We start from the raw sequence: 6,220 nt of genomic DNA, 5'->3' as shown, positions 1-6,220 counted from the left end.
GGGAGCCCGGGATTAGAGGGGCCTGGGGTTTCGGTAAGACCCCTTCACCCCTTCCATCGGGGGAAGGGTGGGAGAGGAAGTGTGCACACGAGAGAGAGAGAGAGAGGTGGAGGAGAGTGAAAATATGCAGAGGGGCAACCCGGCCCAACTAGGCCTCAAATACTGCCTTTCCCGGTTACATCTCAAAAACCCGACTCCGTCTTCCGGCTGTGAACTTTGACCTCACACCCCGCTCCCCACCAAAACCCTACACCACCCCCTTACCCAGCCCACCCCGTCTCTTTTCTATCCCCTCGGTTTCACTTGGCTTGCCCAGAGTAGGCCCCTCGAGAAGCCTGGGCCTAGATTTGGAGCCGGGCCCCTGCGGACAGGGCTCCCTGGCTCTGGCCCCCGCCCGCCCCCCCCCCCCCCCCCCAAGAGGACTCACCTTGCCCATCGTTGGTTCCCTCCTCTTTCAGGTTCTCGTAGTCCTCAGTCAAGGTGCCTGGGGGCGGGGGGGGGGGGGGGGGGGGGGGGGGGGGGGGGGGAGGAGGGAGGAGAAGAGAGCGTGAGGTAAACCACAGGCGGCCATCTTGACCGGGGCGGGATGGGAGCGTAGAGGGGCGGGAGAGAGGAGGCCTAGCCGAGCGGAGTAGAGCATACGGCATTCCAGCGCACTCCAGGCCCTTCGGCCCTCGACGCTGCGCCGATCTGTAGCCCCTCTATCCTACACGATTCCATTCCCATCCATAAGTCTATCCAGTGCCCACGTCAATGCCCTTAAAGCTGCCGAGTCTAATCCTGTTGCAGGCCGGGCGTTCCATGCCCCCCCTTTACTACTCTCTGAGTAACGAAACTCCCTCTGCCCTCTGTCCGATATCTATCACCCCCCTCAGTTTATAGTTACGTCCCCTCGTGTTAGCCATCACCATCTGAGGGAAAAGGCTCTCACCCTGTCCTAACCCTCAGATGACCCTAAATGTCTCAATGCAGTCCCCTCTTCCTCTCTCGAATGAAAACAGCCTCGAGTCCCTCGGCCTTTCCTCGTAAGACCTTCCCTCTGTCCCGGGCGACCTCCTGGTAAATCTCCTCTACCCCCTTCCCGAAGCTTCCACATCCTTCCTATAACCAGGACCGTACGCCATACTCCAAGTGCGGGGCCGCACCAGAGTTTTGTACAGCTGTAGCATAACCTCCTGGTTCCCCTCTGTTAATAAAAGCTAAAACACTGTCTACCTTCTTAACAACCCTGTCAACCTGGGGTGGCAACTTTCAAGGATCTGTGTACCTGGACACCGAGATCTCTCTGCTCATCGCCACGACCAAGAGTCTTACCATTAGCCCAGTACGGTTCCTCCGACCAAAGTGAATCACCTCACACTTGCCCGCATTAAACTCCGTTTGCCACCTCTCGGCCCAGCTCTGCAGCTGATCCAGGCCTCTCTGTAACCTACAACGTCCCTCGTCACTATCCACAACTCCACCGACCTGAGTGTCGTCTGCGAATTGACTAACCCGCCCCTTCTACTGCCTCATCCAGGTCGTTTGTAAAAATGACGAACAGCAGTGGACCCAACGCCGACCCTTGCGGTACCACTGGACTCCAGGATGTCAACTTTTCGGAGGGCCAATTTTCCCGTTCCCAAGCCACTAAAATCGCCCTTGATTTCCCCTGGGATTGGGGAAAGGCGGTGGGGGTGGTGTTTTGGACCGGCGAGGGTGCCCACGATTGGCGGGAGAGTTGGGGGTGACAGAAGAAAAGGCTCCCAGGAAATCCTTCGAGGTGGATCGAACCCGGGTGAACAGGGGGTAAGGGCAGGATTCTTGGCCGTGCGGAGGGACAGAGGGATCTTGGGGGGGGGGGTCCAAAGTTGCCCATAAAGGTTGGCGGGGTTGTTAAGAAGGCGTTGGGGGAGGGGGGGGGGGGTGTTGGCTTGCGTGAGCAGTGGGGGGGGGATTGAGTTTTGAGAGCTGCTCGGTTAGGCCGCGGCTCGGCAGAGCCCTGGTTAGGCCGCGGCTCGGGTTCTGATTCGCCTCCTTTTACAGGAAGGGGACGCGGACGCTTTCGAGAGAGTGGGGGGGGGAGCGGAGGAGACTGACCAGGACTCTGCCCGACTCTCACACAAAGAGAGGAGGATGAGGCAGCTTGAGCTTCTCGCATCGGACTGAAACGGTGAGGGGTGGACAAGGACGATGGGGAGGCACAGGGAGAGTGGACGGCCAGAGATGTCCTTTATCCCGAGAGCAGAAATGGCTGCCATGAGGAGGGGTGGGGGGTCATAATTTTAAGGGGAGTGTGCGTGGAATACACTGCAAGGTGGTGGGAGTCGGGTCAGAGACATTAGGGATGAGTCAGGAACTCTTGGATAGACATGTGGAAGAGAATCTGAGAGTAGAATTGAAGGTGTGCGTGGCACTGGGGAACTGTCCTGTGCTGAACGAGACTACGCTCCGACGACCAGCGACGCCAACCTAACAACCGCCGAAAAGATTGCCTCCGTTCGTCATCTCTCAGATTCGAACCCGGATCCCCAGACTGACTTTGTCGAAGCCGCCCCTCGGAAATAGCCCTCGCTCTCTGGGGTAGGACTGGGGCTCGTCGGCCCACAACCGATTCATGTCGACTCGAGCTGACCAGCTCTGACTTGGAGCGGCAAGGTCAGAGTTTAACTCTGACCCCCAACCTCCACCCCCCCCCCCCCCCCCCCCCCCCCGACCCCCAACACCCCCACCGCCCCCCCCCACCCCCACACACACACACAAAACGTTAATCCGAGCCCCTCAGCACTGGGTGACAGCTCGGAGCAAAGACATGGAGAGGGTAAATAGACAAGGTCTTTTCCCCCTGGGGTGGGGGGAGACTGAGGGGGGTGACCTTATAGAGGTTTATAACATCATTGGGGGGGGGGGACATGGAGAGGGTAAATAGACAAGGTCTTTTCCCCCTGGGGTGGGGGGAGACTGAGGGGGTGACCTTATAGAGGTTTATAACATCATGGGGGGGGGGGACATGGAGAGGGTAAATAGACAAGGTCTTTTCCCCTGGGGTTGGGGGGGGAGACTGAGGGGGTGACCTTATAGAGGTTTATAACATCATTGGGGGGGGGGACATGGAGAGGGTAAATAGACAAGGTCTTTTCCCCCTGGGGTGGGGAGGGTCCAGAACTAGAGGGGGAGAGGGGAAAGATTGAAAAGGGGTAACCTTTACCCCCCAGAGGGTGGTGGGTGTGTGGGACGAGCTGCCAGAGGAAGTGGTGGGGGCTGGGGGCAGTGCCAACATTGAAAAGGTGGATGGGGAGGGGAACAGGAAGGGTTTAGAGGGAGAGGGGCCAAGTGCTGGCAAACGGGGACTGGGTTAGGTTCGGGATATCTGGGTCAGCACGGGCTGAGTGGGGCCGAAGGGTCTGTTTCTGCGCTGGGCACATCTCTTGATGCATCTGAAGATTCACCAGGGATTTCGCTGGAGAGGAGGGATTGTGGAGCATGGATTGGGGAATGGGGGGGAGATGTTTGGGATTGGGATTGGGATTGGGACTGGGATTGAGATTGGGATTGACACTGGGATTGGGACTGGGTTTGGGATTGAGATTGAGATTGGGTTTGGGATTGAGATTGGGACTGGGATTGGGATTACGATTGGGACTGGGAATGGGACTGTGACTGGGATTGGGATTGGGACTGGGATTGGGATTGACATTGGGATTGAGATGAGGATTGGGACTGAGATCAGGATTGGAGTGGGATTGGGATTGGGATTGGGACTGGGATTGGGATTGGTACTGGGATTGGGATTGAGATTAGGATTGGGATTGAGATCGGGATTGGGACTGGGATTGGGATTAGGATTGGGACTGGGAATGGGACTGTGACTGGGATTGGGATTGAGATTGGGGTTGGGATTGGGACTGGGATTGGGATTGACATTGGGATTGAGATGAGGATTGGGACTGAGATCAGGATTGGGAGTGGGATTGGGATTGGGATTGGGACTGGGATTGGGATTGGTACTGGGATTGGGATTGAGATTAGGATTGGGATTGGGATTGGGATTAGGATTGGGACTGGCATTGGGACTGTGACAGGGATTGGGATTGAGAGTGGGATTGGGATTAGGATTGGGATTGGGATTAGGACTTGACCATGCACCACTCGCCCCCCATCCGAGACGGCAGAGGGTATTTGCCCCAAACTCCACCGCTGCTCCCCAACACCTTGGAGAGATGTCAGCGCCAACGTTGGCCTCCCATTGGCCGAATGCCGTCTGGGAGATGGAGGAGAGGGGGCAGGTGACACACACTGACGCTTTCTCGCTTCCCCCCCCCCCACAAACACCAATTGTCAGACCCCCCCCCAATTGGTTGGAGGGGAGCACCCGCGCACACCTCCCAAAGAGGAAGGCAAACGTGGCGGCCATCTTGTTTTGACGCCAATGTGAGGCCTCAGGATGTCAACCTGGCGACTGGGTGATTGGAGTGTGGGGGAGGGGTGTGTGTGGTTAGTGTTTGGGGGAGAGGGGAAAGAGTCCCTTGCCCACGTGAGTGCCCCCCACTCACTGTCTCCAACACGACTCAACCCCTCCCTCCAAGCGCAGGACAGTGAGACTATAAACAGTAAACTAACGCCCATCCCACTTCCAGATAAACTCCGGGGATTCCCGGGAGCTCCCCGGGAATTTTGGCGAGGGGGAAGCGATGGGTGGACTGAGAGGGGAGAGCGAAGTGTCCGTGGAGGGAGATGGGAGGGAATGTTGACAGTGGGAGGGTCAGGGCTGAGGGAGCCCCGCACAGTGGGAGGGTCAGGGCTGAGGGAGCCCCGCACTGTGGGAGGGTCAGCGCTGAGGGAGCCCCGCACTGTGGGAGGGTCAGGGCTGAGGGAGCCCCACACTGTGGGGGGGTCAGGGCTGAGGGAGCCCCGCACTGTGGGAGGGTCAGTGCTGAGGGAGCCCATCACTGTGGGAGGGTCAACGCTGAGGGAGCCCCGCACTGTGGGAGGGTCAGTGCTGAGGGAGCCCCGCACTGTGGGAGGGTCAGTGCTGAGGGAGTCCCGCACTGTGGGAGGGTCAGTGCTGAGGGAGTCCCGCACTGAGGGAGGGTCAGTGCTGAGGGAGCCCCACACTGTGGGAGGGTCAGTGCTGAGGGAGCCCCACACTGTGGGAGGGTCAGTGCTGAGGGAGCCCCGCACTGAGGGAGGGTCAGTGCCGAGGGAGCCCCGCACTGTGGGAGGGTCAGTGCTGAGGGAGCCCCACACTGTGGGAGGGTCAGGGCTGAGGGAGCCCCACACTGTGGGAGGGTCAGTGCTGAGGGAGCCCCGCACTGTGGGAGGGTCAGTGCTGAGGGAGCCCCGCACTGTGGGAGGGTCAGGGCTGAGGGAGCCCCGCACTGTGGGAGGGTCAGTGCTGAGGGAACCCCGCACTGTGGGAGGGTCAGTGCTGAGGGAGCCCCACACTGTGGGAGGGTCAGTGCTGAGGGAGCCCCGCACTGAGGGAGGGTCAGTGCTGAGGGAGCCCCGCACTGAGGGAGGGTCAGTGCTGAGGGAGACCCACACTGTGGGAGGGTCAGTGCTGAGGGAGCCCCACACTGTGGGAGGGTCATCTCTGAGGGAGCCCCGCACTGTGGGAGGGTCAGGGCTGAGGGAGCCCCGCACTGTCGGAGGGTCAGTGCTGAGGGAGCCCCGCACTGTGGGAGGGTCAGCGCTGAGGGAGCCCCGCACTGTGGGAGGGTCAGGGCCGAGGGAGCCCCGCACTGTGGGAGGGTCAGTGCTGAGGGAGCCCCACACTGTGGGAGGGTCAGTGCCGAGGGAGCACCACACTGTGGGAGGGTCAGCGCTGAGGGAGCCCCGCACTGTGGGAGGGTCAGTGCTGAGGGAGCCCCACACTGTGGGAGGGCCAGGGCCGAGGGAGCCCCGCACTGTGGGAGGGTCAGGGCTGAGGGAGCCCCACACTGTGGGAGGGTCAGCGCTGAGGGAGCCCCGCACTGTGGGAGGGTCAGTGCTGAGGGAGCCCCGCACTGTGGGAGGGTCAGGGCTGAGGGAGCCCCGCACTGTGGGAGGGTCAGTGCTGGGGGAGCCCCGCACTGTGGGAGGGTCAGTGCTGAGGGAGCCCCGCACTGTGGGAGGGTCAGGGCTGAGGGAGCCCCACACTGTGGGAGGGTCAGTGCCGAGGGAGCCCCACACTGTGGGAGGGTCATCTCTGAGGGAGCCCCGCACTGTGGGAGGGTCAGTGCTGGGGGAGCCCCGCACTGTG

The 6,220-nt window shown here is 60.6% G+C and overlaps 1 long non-coding RNA gene across 1 annotated transcript in view; it reads right to left on the bottom strand.

Annotated features, from left to right (window-relative positions):
- Positions 1-424: 424 nt before the first annotated feature.
- LOC140473873 (uncharacterized) overlaps positions 425-6,220 on the bottom strand; it is a 12,913-nt gene continuing 7,117 nt past the window's right edge. The window contains exon 4 of the long non-coding RNA XR_011958691.1: positions 425-484. This is a non-coding gene — a long non-coding RNA (uncharacterized lncRNA). The remainder of the gene's footprint in view (positions 485-6,220) is intronic.

This window comes from Chiloscyllium punctatum, unplaced genomic scaffold (assembly GCF_047496795.1).
Source record: "Chiloscyllium punctatum isolate Juve2018m unplaced genomic scaffold, sChiPun1.3 scaffold_754, whole genome shotgun sequence".
Classification (NCBI taxonomy): domain Eukaryota; kingdom Metazoa; phylum Chordata; class Chondrichthyes; order Orectolobiformes; family Hemiscylliidae; genus Chiloscyllium; species Chiloscyllium punctatum.
The sequence above is the reverse complement of the archived record's forward strand: the minus strand, read 5'-3'. Positions and strand labels throughout refer to the sequence as shown.